This window comes from Delphinapterus leucas, chromosome 6 (assembly GCF_059928025.1).
Source record: "Delphinapterus leucas isolate spDelLeu-1000000601 "Yukka" chromosome 6, BTC_Dleu_Yukka2, whole genome shotgun sequence".
NCBI lineage: Eukaryota > Metazoa > Chordata > Mammalia > Artiodactyla > Monodontidae > Delphinapterus > Delphinapterus leucas.
Window position 1 is genome coordinate 104,848,870 of NC_143134.1, and position 16,126 is coordinate 104,864,995.

Here is a 16,126-nt window from a genome sequence, read left to right on the forward strand (position 1 = left end):
AGTCTGCGCTGAGCCTCTGCCCTTCGGGAATTAGAGCCGGCCTCAAATTTTCCACAAAATATTTTGTGGGTGTGAGTTTGGACCTCCCTGAGGGTGAGCTGGGAGCTGGCCAAGTTGGACTTCACCCAGAGTAGTGGCCAGGAAGAGGGGGGCAGCTTCTGATCCCCGGAGGGAGATAAGCAGCTGGACCCCAGCCCTCCGGTGGGGCTATTTTTAGCGGCTGGTTCCTGGCGGGCCTGGAGTGGTTTGGGCCTGGACGGAGAACAATGGGCCACTGAGGCCAGGCGGAGGGCGAATGACAGGGCTCAGAGGCAGGGGAACAGGGGTTGTCTGCCCCCCATGCTGACGGGCAGGAAAAGCTTCTAGGGCAAGGTATTTGTCAGACTTCCTGCGGAGCCAGGTGCGGGGCCAGCTGGGTGATTCCAGAAGACCGTCCTCGTGAGCACCACCACCACCACCATTTCTTGAGGCCTTTCTGTGGGCCGGACACCATGCTAAGCACCAGGCGTGCCGTCTCCCCTTTCTCAGCCTTGTCGTACAGACGTGGAAACTGAGGCCCGGCTCAGCGAGGTCAGTAACCTGCTCACACACAGCAATGAAGAGAAGCAGTGGAAATTCAAACCCAGGTCCTCTCTGTCTCTCCTTCCAGAGGACGGGACGCTGCAGAACCTTCCACTCCCAGCCCTCCTCGTCTCAGACCCTCCCTGGGCCCCGTGGGCTTTCCTGCCTAGTGGCTCTGACTCCATGAATGACCTTGCGTACGTCACTCGCCTTCCTCAGGCCTCAGTTTACTCATCTGTAAAATGGAGGGGAGCCTTTCTCTCAGGGCTGTTGAGGGCTGAAACAGAGGCCAGGTGGGTGTGCCACAGGTGGGCACCAAGGAGGGAGGAGACATGCATTTTCAGCGCTCTCTGCTTGCCAGCATTTGCTGACTGAATGAACCCATGGACCATAGTTCTGTTTATCTCGGGAGGTGTTCGCCCAGGAAATGCCCTCCAAACCTCTCAGGGTCTGGTGGGTACGGGAGGGACAGGTCAGCTCTGTCCAGTGCTTTTGGGGAATTCACAGTCTGAAAGGGGAGACAGGCCCACGAACAGGCGATGAGAGAGGCATCAAAACATCTGTGTCGGCTTCCTTGGGCTGCCCTAAGAGACTGGGGGAGTTTAACCAACAAAAATTTGTTTTCTCACAGTTCTGGAAGCCAGAAGTCCAAGGTCAAGGTGTCAGCAGGGTTGTTTCTCCTGGGCTTGCAGACAGCAGCAGCCTTCTCCCCTTGTCTTCACACGGTCTTCCCTCTGTGTGTGTCTGGGTCTAAATTTCCTCTTCTGATGAGGATACTGGTACTACTGGATTCGGACCCACCCTGATGACCTCATTTTAACTTCATCACCTCTTCAAAGGCCCTGTCGGCAAACACAGTCACATCCTGAGGTCCGGGGGGTTAGGACTTCAATATAGGAATTTGGGGAGGCACAGTTCAGCCCAGAGCAATGGCCATGTGAAATAACCGATGGCAGATGCCTTTGCACATCGGCAGAGAAGTGAATCTGTCTCAGGTGGGGCCCCGCCGGGGTCTCCAAGGAGCCAACCAGACAGAGTTCTTCATCATAACAGGAAAAGGGGGAGGGGCTCTGAGTGGGGAGAGGGAGGAATTGCCAGACCCCTCCCAGAGGTCAGGTTCCCCCCCAACCCCCTCCAGCTGGTGAGACATTCTCTGGGGTGAGGGGTGGTTGACAAATTCCTGAGAATTACGCTGCCTGACTCTGAATGTCGGCTGAATGTTGTTTTGTTCTCAGCACTGGAATGGCTCTCTGCTGTCTCCAAAACATCGGTAAACCCTGTTTCCCAAATTGACTCTGCACTGCAAGGCCTTTGGGATAAAGTGGGAGTAAGGTGCCTGCAGCTGGGATAGAGGGCAGCCGTAGCGCTGAGAGCAAGGACCGATGAGTGGACATAAGACCTACCGAAATCCATGGGGACTGGGGGGAGGACATGCCAGGCTGCTGGGTGGGGACTGAAGTTACCTAGACAGGACGGCAGTGACAGGAGGATTGGGGGCCACCAGGCAGCTCTACTTGGGAAGAAGGCACCTACACTGGCCTGGAGGGGTGGGCATCAAGGAAGGCTTCCTGGAGGAGGTGAAGACTAAGGGGGGTCTTGAAGTGTGAGTCAGAAATTGCCAGAGAAGAGCAATGGTATCTCAAGCACAGAATCCTGGGGGGACATAAGCCTGGTGTCTCTGCCGACTCTGGATTACGTCTTGCTAAGCAGTCCCCTGTGGGCCAGGCCCGGACTAAGCTCTTCCCACAGGTAACAAAACCAGGTGGCCATGTGGGACTGGCTGTAGCTAGTGTGAGGGGTGCAAGGTGAAGAGGTGCAGGAGAGAGAATAGCGGGTGCTGGCCAGACCGAGAGGGCCTGGAATGCTGGGTGGCATAAAGGACTTTATGCCAATGGTGGGGAGGGGAGAGGCTTTGAGCAGAGGAGGGTCAAGTGAGATGTCTGATGGCGGTGGCCGGTGTAGGGGTAGACACAGAGTGGAGAACAGGACCATGGAACTCAGAGTGAGGCAGCCAAGAGGTCACAGAGGGCCACTCCAGGCCCCATGGTTGGTGTGGCCGCCCAGTGGCATCTTGCTAACTGGCCCGCCTGATCCCGGGAGGACTCCATGGTGGCTTTCCAAGAACTGCTGTTTCTCTTTCTTCTGCAGCTTCTCCTGGGGCCAGGAGCGGAGGGACCTTTGGACTGGTCAAGCCCCGCTATAAGTCGTTCTGACCAGGGCAGCCGGGGATGGGGACAGGACACATGTCCGTCAAGCGCCTCCGTGTGCCAGGCCTCTGTCAAGCGCTTCACACACCCACATGCGGTCCCCAACCACCCCAGGAGGCAGCCGTTGTTATCCCCATTTTACAGATGAGGAAACTGAGGCTCAGGGAGGGAGGAGGACTTGCCCAAGGCCTCTAGGCTGGGAAGGCCTCGAATCTGGGACTTTCTGCCAGAAAAGCCCAGCTCCCTTCGGTCCCAGCTGGGCTGCCTCAGTTTCTAAGAAGTAGGGGGTGAGCCTCTAGCAGTTCTTGCTGCCTGGGGATAGAGGGGCTACATGGGTATGAGGGTGCCTGGCCTGGCTGAGCTGCCAGGGAAGGATGGAGAGGTGGTCGGGGAAAGGCCCATCCAATGTCCACCCACTCCTGGCGCCAATTCTGGGCCTACACCTCTGCAGACATGAAAGAAGAGGCTGTGGCTCTCATGGAGCTAAAAGCTCACAAGTGTGCAAGCCGCTCCTGACTCCCCTGCCTGATCCCCAAAGTCAAGAGCCTGCCTTCCTGTCTCCAGGGACTTCCTCTCTCCTCCTAGTTGCCAGGGGCCTGCCTTTACTTCTGTTTCCCCCTGAGCCTGTTTCCTCCTCCGATAAAATGGGGTAACCATGCTCCTTTGATGGGTGGGTGTGAGAGGGAAACGAGGCCATGTTTGTAGACAGCCCAGGTCCCTGAGTGCCCGCTCTGGGCACAGTTGCCAGGACCACTGTGGGCTTTGCTTGTTGGCTCTGGAACTGAAGGCCAGCCCACTGGGGGGAGGAGGTAGGAGGCTGGGCTCCGGCTCCTACTCTCTGGGTAACACTGGGCTGCAGGCTTCTCTGAACTTGAGCTGTATTGCCTCCATCTCTTTGGACTGGGGGTTTTAGGATTGGGTGTCACCAGGGGCAAAGTTTAGTTCGGATGTTAGGTGGGGAGTAAGTTCGTAACATGGCCCCTTTCCTTTCAGCTGCTTTCTCTGTGTTGTGCTTTCCCTAACAAATTGCCCTGGAAAGATCTCGAAAAGTTGTCACTTTGAAAAGTGTGCCAGGGGAACCCCTCCCCAGCATAGTCCCCCTTCCAGATGTGCTTCTGGCCTGATCACAGCATCAAATACACACAATACACACAAAATGTATCAAACACACACATCACACACACACCTCCCCTCCATATAGAGCACACATCAAACACATCACACACACACCACACAAACCATACCACAAATATACACGCTACACATGAACATACAAACACAGCACACACACAGTACACACACTCCACCACGCATGTCACACACATAGACCATATTCACACACATCAAACACGCACATACACCAGCAGAACTCCGGTGCATTTAGCATCTTTTGATTGAGAAAATGCATTTCAACAAAAGCTCTATGAGTTCAGTGATGCTTTGAAATGATTTGTATTTCGTTCATCCTGACAGTATCTTCAGAAAATTGAAAACCAGCCATTGAAAGACGCATCAAACACATTCTTCATTCTGGTCCCAGTTCCTATGGATCCAGGCAGCCCAGTGGGAACACTGCGCACCCCAGGCTCTGGGGTGTAAGCGTGGGGACCCCTGGTTCAGCCACAATTCAGTCACCCTCTTTCAGTGGGATTTTGGGTCTCTCTTGCTCGCTACTGTCCTTCGTCTGAGGCATGGCTTCCCTCTCTCCACATCACGGGCTCAAGGTTATGGGCATGTGTGTGTGAGTGCTGCCATATCTATGAGCTCATAAACCACTGTCCTGCAGGATCCTCCTGCAGAGAAACTTCCCCGCCAGCTCCACCCAGAAGGCAGAGCAGATGGAAAATTGGAGCAAGCCCCCATCTCGGGTCAGGGAAGAAAATATTCTTTTTTCCCCTTCTCTCTAAAAATATGCCCAGGCCTTTTTTGAGCCTTGATGCAATAAAAACCAGCTGTGGCTCAGAACAGCCCCTGCAGCCTTTGCCTAGGGAGAAGGAAAACCAAAACAGCCACTGGAGGTGGGGTCAATGGCTGTGTCCAGGCGCCAGGCCCAGAAGCCAGCCACCTCCCACCTGGAACTGGGTCTCAAATGGGCACGGAAGCGTCCCTGTCTGTTCGTCCTGGTGTGGGCTCAGGGAACCAGGGATCACTTAGCCCTTCCTCTTTTAATGCTTGGTGCTGAGGATGGGAAGATGACAAGAGGTGGGTGTGACTTGGAGTCTGCTCCCAGCTACCTCCCCATCTCCTGGAGGAGAGGAGACAGATGGGCACTTGAGTTACCCAGAGCCAACCTAAGGGAGTCTTCTGGTAGCCCAGAGGAGAAGCGGCTGTGTCCGATTTGGGGAGAAGGAAAGTTTCCTAGAGCACGTGACATTTGGATGGCCTTAAAGGAAGGAGGCAAGCAAAGGTGTTCTAGGAGGAGGGACCAGAATCAGCAAAGGCCTGGAGATGGGCCAGTGGTTACTGTGTGGTGACCAGAATGTAAGGCAAAGGTGGGGGAACACAGGGAGATCAGCCTGGGGAGGTAGACTGGGACCTTATGCTAGGTGTTCTGTGGGGTGATAGGGAGCCATGGAAGGTGCTTGAGCAGAGGAGGGACTTGTCTAGAGGCGGGGCTGCTTGGAGGATATTTGGAGGGGTAGTCTGGCTGCATAATTGGAGTTGAGGCTTCGTTGGGGAGTCCCTTAAAGAGGGAGCTGAATCTTCTAACTGGACTTCCTGGTACCCTGCCCATCCCAGGGCACAGACCCCTCTGGAGGGGAGTGTGAAGAGGTGCTAGGGATTTGGAGCCAGGAGATCTGGCTTCTAGTTCTGACTCTGATGTAGATTCATGTTTCCTTGAATAGATCCTTGTCCTTCCTAGGCCTCTACTTTCCCACCTGCACAAAGGGACTGTGAAGTCTTTACCTTTTCCTGGAATATCAGTGCTGGGCGGGCTTATGATGCCCTGAGGGACAGATAGGGAAGAGGTTGCCCACAGTCCCCCAGCATGGCAGCTGGAGGGGGACCCAGGCACCCAGGCTCCCGGGTTCCAGGCTCTGGAGGAGGGCTTCCTGGTGTGGATTTGTGGCTTTGGGGGTCCACTGGGTCTGGCTCCTATCCCCAGAAAGCTGCCACCCCCAGCAGCCCTGCCACAGGTAAGAGGCCTGGGCTAGGGTCGGGGCTCAGGGGACTGCCCTCCCCTCCTGGGGAAAGAGCTTCAAACGGTGCCAAACAGGGACCCTCATGTCATTGCGTCCCATTTCCTTCATCAGCAACCCCGTGAGGATGGGTCTGTCACCCTTTTGCAGAAGACAAAACCGAGGCTCCAGAGGTGGACCGACTTTCCCCCAGACTCGCAGCAGATACAGAGCAGAGCTAGGATCTGAGCCCTTGTCTGTCTGCTGTGGGCTGCTCTGCCATGGGACCCTCTCCTTCCTCCCGCCCCCTGTTCCCCCAGCCAGGCTCAAGGTCCTGCTCACCATCGGATGTCAGGGCCCCAGCTAGGCACACAGTGGGTGCTCCGGAAGTGCTTGTGGGCTGGATGGTTGCATGGCTAGATGGATGGATGGCCTGGGGAGAAAACACAGGCTGGGCCAGCACCTCTTCATCCAAAGCGCTTTCCTGGGCAGGAGAGATGCCCCTCTTTAGGCAGCCCCAACGCGACGGCCCTTCGACATCTCGCAGTTCCCATGCAGCGACCAAGGGAGGCCTGCTCTCCCTCGCCCTCCATGCCCAGCCCAGCAAGGTGAGTGGACACCAGGGCAGACACTTGGTGGTGGTCAGTAGTTACCTCAAGGCTGCTGAGGCTGCTAAGAGTGGTTGAGGACCCCTGAAAAATTAGAAGATCAGCTAAAAGTCTGTTGGTTGCAGGCCATGCTGTTTCCTGGACCAACTCTCCCATTGGCCCTGGGTGACCCCTGACCGCAGTGTTTTCCGGAGCTTCTGAGCTGTGCCAGCTGCCTGGCAGCAGCAGCCCCTGGAGGCGGGTACCTCCTGGCACCGTGGGAGGTCTGCCATCCTCCTGGCCTGGGCTCCTCACAGAAGCCCCCCAGCCAGCACAGAATCCCCACCTTCCTCTGTCTTAGCTGGGGACCCCTCCCACCTGCCAAGACTTGGGTTTGTCTTGATACCCACCCCTCTCGCCTCCTCTGCAGCTTCCCGGAGACCCACGGCAACCTGGAGTCCCGGAGAAATAATAATGATAAAGCCAACGAGATTTTCAGTACATGTCATAGAGCACTAAGTACCAGGAGCTGCGCTAAATGCTTTGCATTCGCTATTCCTTTTAATCCTCACGATAGGCCTGAGAGCCAGCTAACTGTGCAGACTCCTCGCAAGAAACACATGGCCCAATCCAAGGATTTATTCGGTGGGTCTCAAACTTGTGTGCACATTGGAATCATCAGGGAGGCATCAAAACTCTTGTGCTCGAGTCCTACCTGAAGGGGGTGTGATTTAATTGGTCTGGGGTGTTGACCTGGGCTTTGGAATTTTTTAAAGATCCCAGAAGAGTCTAATGTACAGACCAGTATGGGAACCAACAGTTTTCATGAGGAGAGTTTAGTGAAGGGACTTTTTTTTTCAAAGAGCTTTATTGAGGTGTAGTAAACACACACTAAACCCCACATATTTAAAATATATACTTTGATAAGTTTGTTTCTTTTTTCTACCATCAACCATTTCTAAGCGAACAGTTCAGTAATGCTAAGTATATTCACATCGTTGTGCAATGAATCTCCAGAAATTTTTCGTCTTGCAAAAATGAAATTCTGTGCCCATTAAGCAACTTCTCTCCATTTCCCACCCCCTCTTCCCCTGGCAGCCATCACTCTGCTTTCTGTCTCTGTGACTTTACCTGTTCTAGGTACCCCATGTAAGTGGAATCATACAGGACTTGTCTTCTTGTGACTGGTTTATTTCACTTACCTGATGTCTTCAAGGTCCATCCATGCGTGTCCGAATTTCCTTCCTCTTAAGACTGAATAATATTCCATTGTATGTATACACCACATTTTGCTTATTTGTTCATCTGCGAATGGACGCTTGGGTTGCTTCCACGTTTTGGCTACCGTGAATAATGCTGCTATGAACATGGGTGTACAAATATTTCTTTGAGAAATTACTTTCAATTCTTTGGGATATATACCCAGAGGTGGGATTGCTGGATCATACGGTAATTCTATTTTGAATTTTTTGAAGAACTACCGTACTGCTTTCCATAGTGGCTGTACCGTTTTACATTCCCATTTAATTAATAATAATAATTAATTCCCATTTAATACATTCCCATTAATACCGTTTTACATTCCCATTTAATAGCGCTTGTTATTTTCTGTTTCTGTTTTTGTCTTTTTTTTTTTTTGCGGTACGCGGGCCTCTCACTGTTGTGGCCTCTCCCGTTGCAGAGCACAGGCTCCGGATGCGCAGGCTCAGCGGCCATGGCTCACGGGCCCAGCCGCTCCGCGGCACGTGGGATCTTCCTGGACCGGGGCACGAACCCGTGTCCCCTGCATCGGCAGGCGGACTCTCAACCACTGCGCCACCAGGGAAGCCTGGTGATTCTGTTCTTGATGGAGGTGGGAGCAGGAAGGGAACTGTCATCGGCTAAAGACACCCAGCTCTGCCGAGCTCTGCCCCACGTGGGGTCGTAACCTGGGCTTGTTCTGGAGCCACCAAATCCTAGAGCTGAAAGAGACCCTCCAGGCTCTCTGGATGAAACTTCTCCTTGTCTAGAAGAAGAAGCTGAGGTCCTGTCCTCATGGCTGAGCCTAGAGCCCAGGCTTCCTGACTGTGGTCCCTGGGCTCCTCCAGGGTAGCTGAGCCCACTCTGCTCATCAGAGCTGCTCTTTACGGCTCCCTCACCTCCCGGGGACCCACAGGTGGAAAGATGCTGGATTGTGGACCATTCTCATCCATGCATTACAGCAGGCTCCCCTGGGCTGCTATTTCCAGCACTCAGCTGGTTCAGGATGTTCTACCAAACTCCAGACCAAGAAAGAAATTGGGTTGGTGGGTGAGACCGGTGCCCGGTCCTGCAGGAAGAGAGTCTGTTTTCAAACACTTTGGTGGCTGCCGTGGCCTCTGTGTGGCCCAGTTGGGCAGGGTGGCCGCTTTCCTCTTCTTCCAGCCCCCAGCCCTGGGCTCCTGTGTGCGTGGGGAACTCCCTTGTGCACCTGCAGCCCAGAGGCCCCCTGAGACTTGAGCTGGAAGAGTCGCAGAGTCTTGGACTCTCCCAACAGGAAGGGCTCCTGGCAACACCCAGGTCTGGTCTCTCACTGTAGAGATGGGAGGACTGAAGTCCAGAGAAGTTGAGGAACTTGTCCGGGGTTATCCTGAGATGCATGAAGTTGCTGGATGCCAGCGCTGCTGGTGGTTGGCACGCTCCGAGCCCTTTCTTCCCCCCACCCTTCCCTGGAGCTCTGCTCGGCAACCACCCGCTACTTGCATTTTTGCAAAGTGATGTCATCTGCAGATAATGGTTTTTCCGTTTCTGGTGGAGCAGGAGTTCCAGATATTGCGCTTTGGGGGAGGGGCTCAGAAGAGCTGATTGTCTACCCCTCAGGCATGGGGGGGTGCTGGGTAGACCCCCTCAATCCTCCCATAGCCACGTCTAAGCTGCCGAAGGCAGACCCATGGTCTCAGGCCTCCTGGTCTCCCAAGTCCTGAATGACCAAAACTGTGAGAGCCCCAGAGAGGGGCCTCCTTACCTCTTCCTTGTACAGGTGGGAGTCTGAGGCCCAGAGAGGGCAGGGCCTTGCCCAAGCTCACACAGCATTTTGAGGCAAAGCTGGACTCACACCCAGACTTCTAACATCCTGAGCCACTTGCGCATAGTTCAAGGTCTCCCAACCTCAGCACTATTGACATTTTGGGCAAGGGGTGAGGGGTGGTTGTCCTATGTGTTGTAGGATGTTTAGCAGTGTCTCTGGCCTCTACCCACTAAGATGCCAGTTACCCTCCTCCCCCAAGCTGTGACAACCAAAAACGCATCCAGCTATTGCCAAATGTCCCTTCCCACCCCCAGGAGAGCAAAATTGTCCTCTTTTGAAAACCACTGTCATAACTGTGGTACCTGGCAGTAGGCTTTTATTCCACCACCCTCCATTTTTAGATTTTTTGTGGGGGTGGGTGGGGGTGGTGTAATAGGAGACGCTGGGGAAAATTCCTTTTGTCCCCAGGAAGAAAGTAACCCTCCACCTCCGGAGCCCTTTAGCCACCACTGTCGACAGGAGAGGGTTCTTGAATCCGAAGCCCAAAAGGCGCTTTGTCTAAGGACCCGACTCCATGCGAGACACCTTCAGGATGTTAAGGCAGCACTGGAGGGGGCTGCGAGGGGCTGGCCAGGGTCCAGGACCTCCTCCTGGCTGGGAACACTGCTTCCTCTGATCACTTTTCTTGGAGCAAAACTGCCGATTTATTTTCTTGGGGAAATAAAAATAAATGCTGGCTTTTGTAATCCCATCCCCAATCCCATCTGGAAAAATCGGTCTCATGGAGCTTGGCTACCCGAACTCTGAGGGCTGTGTCTGGCAGAACCTGGAGTCACGATGGCCGCTTGAACATCGGAACAGGCACAGCTGACATTTCCTTTCCTGTTACAAGTTTCCTTGGAATGTTAGCAGCCCCGGGAGGCAGTCCGTGGGTAGGCGGAATCTGGTGGAAAGGAGCCCTGGACAGGCCAGAGGCCAGCTCAGCTTCTGACTTGCTGTGTGACTTCAAGTCTTAGTTCTTTTCCTCTCTGGGCCTTGACTTCCCCATCTGTGAAGTGGGACGAGGAGTGTTTCTCAACGTGTGATCCATGGACCACATGTATCAGAATCACTTAGGGAATGTGTTTAAGATTCCTCCCCCAGATGTCCTAAAGTTTTATGAGCTTCCAATCGATTTCAACGTGCTTACTTTTGGGGATCCACTTTGGGACCCACTGCCCCAAAGTCCCAAGGGATTTTCCCTCCGAGTCTTAAATTTGAACACACTACAGTTTTGCACGGTCTCCTTTTCCCCCTTATAACCACGTACGAGGGGCTCGCCTGAGGCGAGAGGGTAAAATTATGTAGTGGTTCGGCACTGGACATCGCTCCTGAAAATCATCCACTTTCAAGCTCTTGGCAAGGTCCCTGAGGTCCTCCATCCAACTGAAGTCACTGTTAAAGCACTTTATTCCTACAGTGACGAAACTCTAGCTGCTAGTTATAGAGTTTGGTTTCAAAATTGTTCCATTTATTATTTTCATTGGATTGGCTTGTAAACCCTTATATAGTCATACATCAATTATAACTGCATTATTCCATAAGAATGCATTTTCCGGACGTGGTTTATTCCTTCTGTGAAAAACTAAAAAAAAATTTTTTTTCTTCCTTTTTATATTAAATGGAAGTCTTTCATAATGTGTTACCTATTTATACCATCTTAAATGGAGGTCAGGGAACATAAATTTGTTTTTTTTTTTTTTTTTTTGCTTTTAAAATTTCATTTATTTAGTATCAAGGGACATATGTCCACATTAACAATTTCTGACCATACAATGAAAGTACTAATATTAGCTAGTGTTGACCATTGTTCCAAGAGCTTTACATTTACCACAATGTAAAGCGTCACAATAATCCTGCAAAGAAGGTAGATTTGGTATTGTTCTCATTTTGCAGATGAGGAAACAGAGGCTCAGACTAAAAAAAACATTGGCAAGGTCAAACAACTAGGATGGGGGGAAGTCAGGATTTGAACCTGGGTAATCCAGCTCCAGTGTGTTAACCATTGAGGGAACATAATTTTACTCTTTCTTGATGTCCAAGGACTGTCACTGTGAACTTCAACTATTGCATACATGATGCTTGTATGGGCTCCTAAGTTGTGCATTTGCTTGGCCGGGCCACAAAAATCGCCCAAGATGCTAAATCTCTGTGTTTGTTTTTAAAAGTTTTGTTTTGCTTTTATGTTTATGTTTTAAAACATTTCTTCTTCACAGCATGGTCATGATGATGCCCTCTAGTGGAAAACCAATAACCCATGTGTGTTAAAATTGTTTGTATTGTTAGAGTTGATAAGCAACACATGAGAAGATTCTCAGATGAGTTAAGGGCATGAACTTTTTACTTTTATTTTGGCAGCTGGGAGATGGGGGTAGCTTTTTCTTTGTAATTTAAAGCCCAGTTCCAGATGCCTCTGATAGTTTTCTGGATAAATGAGGAGTTCGTGTAGATAAATAACGAATTTACATTCCAGGTGTATTTGTTTGGCTTCTGAATCAGAGATGCTTTGATTTCTTCCTTATCCACACCCTGTTCTTGGAGCAACTGCTCCATCCCTAGCCTATGACACATGACCCAGCTCACTGGCCCTCTTGATCTCGCTTGGGCCACTCAGATTCTCTGGCCAGGAGATTTGCAACTAGGATTCAACACTGGAAAAAGTCACCTGTGGGGAGCTGAGCTTGTAGGCCATGGGACTCAGGGACTGAGACCATCATGGGGAGCTGCTCACTTGGGTCATGGGCAAGTCCAGAGTGAGCCCAGAAGCTAGGCTGTGGAAATCCCCTGAGCAGAGACGCAGGGTGTGAGATATCTGTGTGTGTGTGTGTGTGTGTGGTAGTGGTGGTGAAGCACACAAGACCCTGAAAGGGGGGCTTGCTCCGGCCATGTCACAGAAAACCAGGGCCCAGACAGAGCCCTGGCCTCTCTCTGCATCTGGGAGACTGAGACCTTGGGAGAGGCAGAGACTGACCCAAGGTCACCTAGAGGGGATGTGGCTAAGGTGGACTTGAACTCTGCAATGCTTGTTCTGCTTTCGCATCTGGGCAACTTGTTCAGAGGATGGACAGACCATGTCTCCCCCGTCTCTTCTGCCACATTCTCTTCTGCTGGGAATCTGAGGACGAGGCAGATGTCGGCATGGCATGATTTGCTCCAAATGTCTCCCCAACAGCTGGTTACAGTATCTACAATCCCACCATCTTCCGTTTCCAGAAGTAGCCCTGGGCAAGTTCACACCATGCATCTTGTTCACAGGAGAGATTACTTAACGATTTGAAAAGCCCAGGGTCCCAGGGTAAGGAAACTCACACTTATTGAAACCTCAGGCAACTTATACCCAGCCCACAGCCTTAGGAAGGTAGCCCAATCGCTCCCATTTTACAGGGTAGGAAGCTGAGGCTCAGAGACGTGAGGTGACTTGCCCAGGGTCACACAGCAAGTCAGGAGCAGGACTCAAATCTGCTTCCAGAGCCCAGGCTCCCTGCTCGAAAGAGCACAGGTACTGAGTTCTGGAGCCAAGGATAGGCTGAGGTGTCGGGCAGGTTATGAGGTGAACTTGTCTCACAGAATGATTCAGTAGGAATTGTCTGGGCCTCGGAATTAGAGCCATCTGACTCCATAACTTTGGACTTCTATCTGGGCCTCAATTCCCTCACCTCCAAGGGAGGGTAAGACTGGATGTTCCCTGTGATCCCAGAGAACTCTGTGGGCTAAGAGTGGGGCTAGGCTCTGGAGCCTGAATCGGAAAGACCTAGAGGCAGTAGCTGACAGAGTGCCCATGGTCCAGATTCCAAGGGACTGTACAGTAAGAGCATGGATGCTGGAGCTCAACAGCCTGGCTTCAAATCCCCCTGCTCCACCCACTACTACCATGTGGACTCAAGGAGGTTAAATTAATGGCTCCAGCCTCAGTTTCCTCATCTATAAAATGGGGATAATAATAGTATATACCCCATAGTAAGGATTAAATAGGTTAATACACGTTCAGTCAGAGCAGCACTTGGCACTAGGAAGTTTTCGAGGTGTGTTAATTCTTGCTTCCACGCCACACACCCACACTCTTGGGTGTTAGAACGTTTAAACTTCCAGTCCTGCTGAACATCGACCTCCTCCCAGATGTGGTGGCAGCCCTGGGATGCAGCAGCTGGTCCCCGTGGGCCTGTTTCCTGGTCAGAGGGAGTCCACGATCACTCAGATGTGACACATGGCCTGGCCACCCCCACTGGGACCGCAGGCAGCCAGTCCTGGGCTAAAAATAGTGTTTTTATGAATGGAGCCAGGCAGGGCTGTCCTGGGACCCACAATTAGCCCTTGTGTTAAAACCCAGTCTCTGACTCTCCGGCCCTGACCCTCAGCCCTGCCTCTTCTGTGCTGCTGCTTGGGGGAGATTACTCAGGGTTAGGGGGAGTCTGTGTGGTCACGGAGGGTCCTCGGGGAGGGGAGGAGTGCAGTGGTGGGTCCTCTAACAGGTAAGGGGTCCAATTTCTCTGTAACTTTGAGATGTAGGAAGGAAAATCTCCCTTGATATGGAGGAAATGGAAGTTTTCAGAGTTCACAGCCAGGGGGGTATACAGTCAAATTTGGGCTCTGGATTTGTGTCCCAGCCCCAAGTCTCTTCCCCTCCGCCTGCTGCTGCCATGGCACGGCCCACTGGGGAGGGATCCTGACTGGGGCGAGGGCTGGCCTGAGCGGGCTTTCCTCTCTCCCTGAGGGAAGGTGTGGTCATCTCGTGAGGATCAGGGTCAGCCAGGAGGGTCCAGCTCAGTGAGCAGCAGAAGCAGAGCCGAAGCTGAGCTGTAGGTGACCCGGCGGAGCGTGAGGAGGGCCAGGCCCGGAGCGGGCAGGCGGAGCAGCAGGTCCCGGCCCGCGGGAAGCCGAGGCGGGCGTCCGTGTGGCGTGACCTGGGCGCGGCTGGCAGCGGGGAGCCTGTAAGAGGCAGGGTAGGAGCTCAGGGCCCCCAACGGGGATGAAGCCTGGCCATGCCACGGCCCTGCTAAAGGTCCTTCCAGGGGTCCGTACTGCTGGGTCATCTGTCCCCCACTAGACTGTGAGCTTTCTGAGGGCCCAGTGCTTTAGAATAAGTGAGCAGTGCTCGCTTCGGCAGCACATATACTAAAGTTGGAACGATACAGAGACGATTAGCATGGCCCCTGAGCAAGGGTGACATGCAAATTCGTGAAGCGTTCCATATTTTTTAAAGCAATTATACTCCAATAAAGATGTTTTAAAAAAAAAAAAAAGAATAAGTGAGCAGACGGGACTTTTGGCCTGGGACCCCAGACAACACTGACCTTTCCTAGAGAAGGACCGGGGGCCCTGAGGGGGATGGAGAAGGACGAAGGTCCGACTTAGTCTGCTCAGGGACTTCTTCGGCCCCTTGTCAAGGAGGACACTCAGAACTCAGAAAACACTGTCCCCTCCCCTGACCCTCAGGGATAGCCATGCCCAAAGAGGGGTGGTCACAGCCCCTGGCCGGAGAAAAATCAAGAGATAAAGTTGGTGGCCGTGCTCTTTCCAAGTCCCTCAAGTTCGATTCCGTGTTGGCCCAAAGTGGGTTTGGGTTGGAGAGGTGGCTTTTAGAATTTGGGGAGTAGAGGCCTTTGGAACTTCGAGAACCTTGGAAACTTTCAAGCTTTCAGAATCTTTAGAAGTCTTAAAATCTTGGAAATTTTAGAACCGTTGGAATCTTAAAATCTGGAGCACTTTTAAGATCTTGGACTCTTGACATTCTGGAATGTAGAGGGATTGAAACTCGGGGGTTCTTCTTCTTTTTTCCATTTTTTTTCTTTTTGGCCATGCCGCGCAGCTTGTGGGATCTTAGTTCCCTGACCAGGGATCAAACCCGGGCCCTCAGGAGTGAAAGCACGGAGTCCTAACCACTAGACCGCCAGGGTGTTCCCAAACTGGGGCGTTCTGATCTTGGAGTGGAAAGTGCCTTTTTGGTGTAGGGATGGACACTCGCCCGCAGACCTGATCCCTCTCTTCCCACCAGTCCTCGGAGACCAGTGTTTCAAATATCCTGGTCTTGTCCAGCTTTTCATTTAAGATTTTAAAAACAAAATTGTATTGATCATCTTAAATTTTTGATGTTGTGTTTCTTAAGCAAATGATGACAATATTTATTGCCTAATTGGGTTTTTAAGGTTCCAGATTTTTTTTTTTTTTAAGATGATTGTTGCCTCTCGTGTCACCAATTCACCAAACATTCACACTGGAATGGGGCGTAGAAATCACCTACTTTTTCAGATGGGGAAACTGAGGCCCAGCGGGGGTTGGGGATTTGTTCAGGGTCCTCTGGTGACTCAGAGTCAGATCTGGGCTTCTTGGCTTCTGCATCCGAGCTGTACCCACCACCTCCCTTTGTGACCACCCAGCTCCCCTGTTCTTGGTAGCTGCCCCATCTGCTCGGGCTGAGGATTTTCCATGCTTTCCCACAGCTTTCTCCCACATCCAAGTTTCCTCTCTACAAGATGGGGCCAGGGATTCCTGAGCCAGGTTGAGGCCCACGTGCCTGGAACGTGAGATGCATGTAAAGAGTAGAGACCCTGCCAGATCACTTCCAGCAATCAGCTTACACCAGGAAATGAGGGAAACAGCAACTCCACTGCAGCTCAGCCAGCGCTCTGG

The 16,126-nt window shown here is 52.3% G+C and overlaps 1 non-coding gene across 1 annotated transcript; it reads left to right on the forward strand.

Annotated features, from left to right (window-relative positions):
* Positions 1-14,587: 14,587 nt before the first annotated feature.
* Positions 14,588-14,694, forward strand: LOC115802502 (U6 spliceosomal RNA). Its single transcript, XR_004022960.1, has one exon. It is a non-coding gene; the product is annotated as a U6 spliceosomal RNA (small nuclear RNA).
* The last annotated feature ends 1,432 nt before the right edge of the window (positions 14,695-16,126 follow it).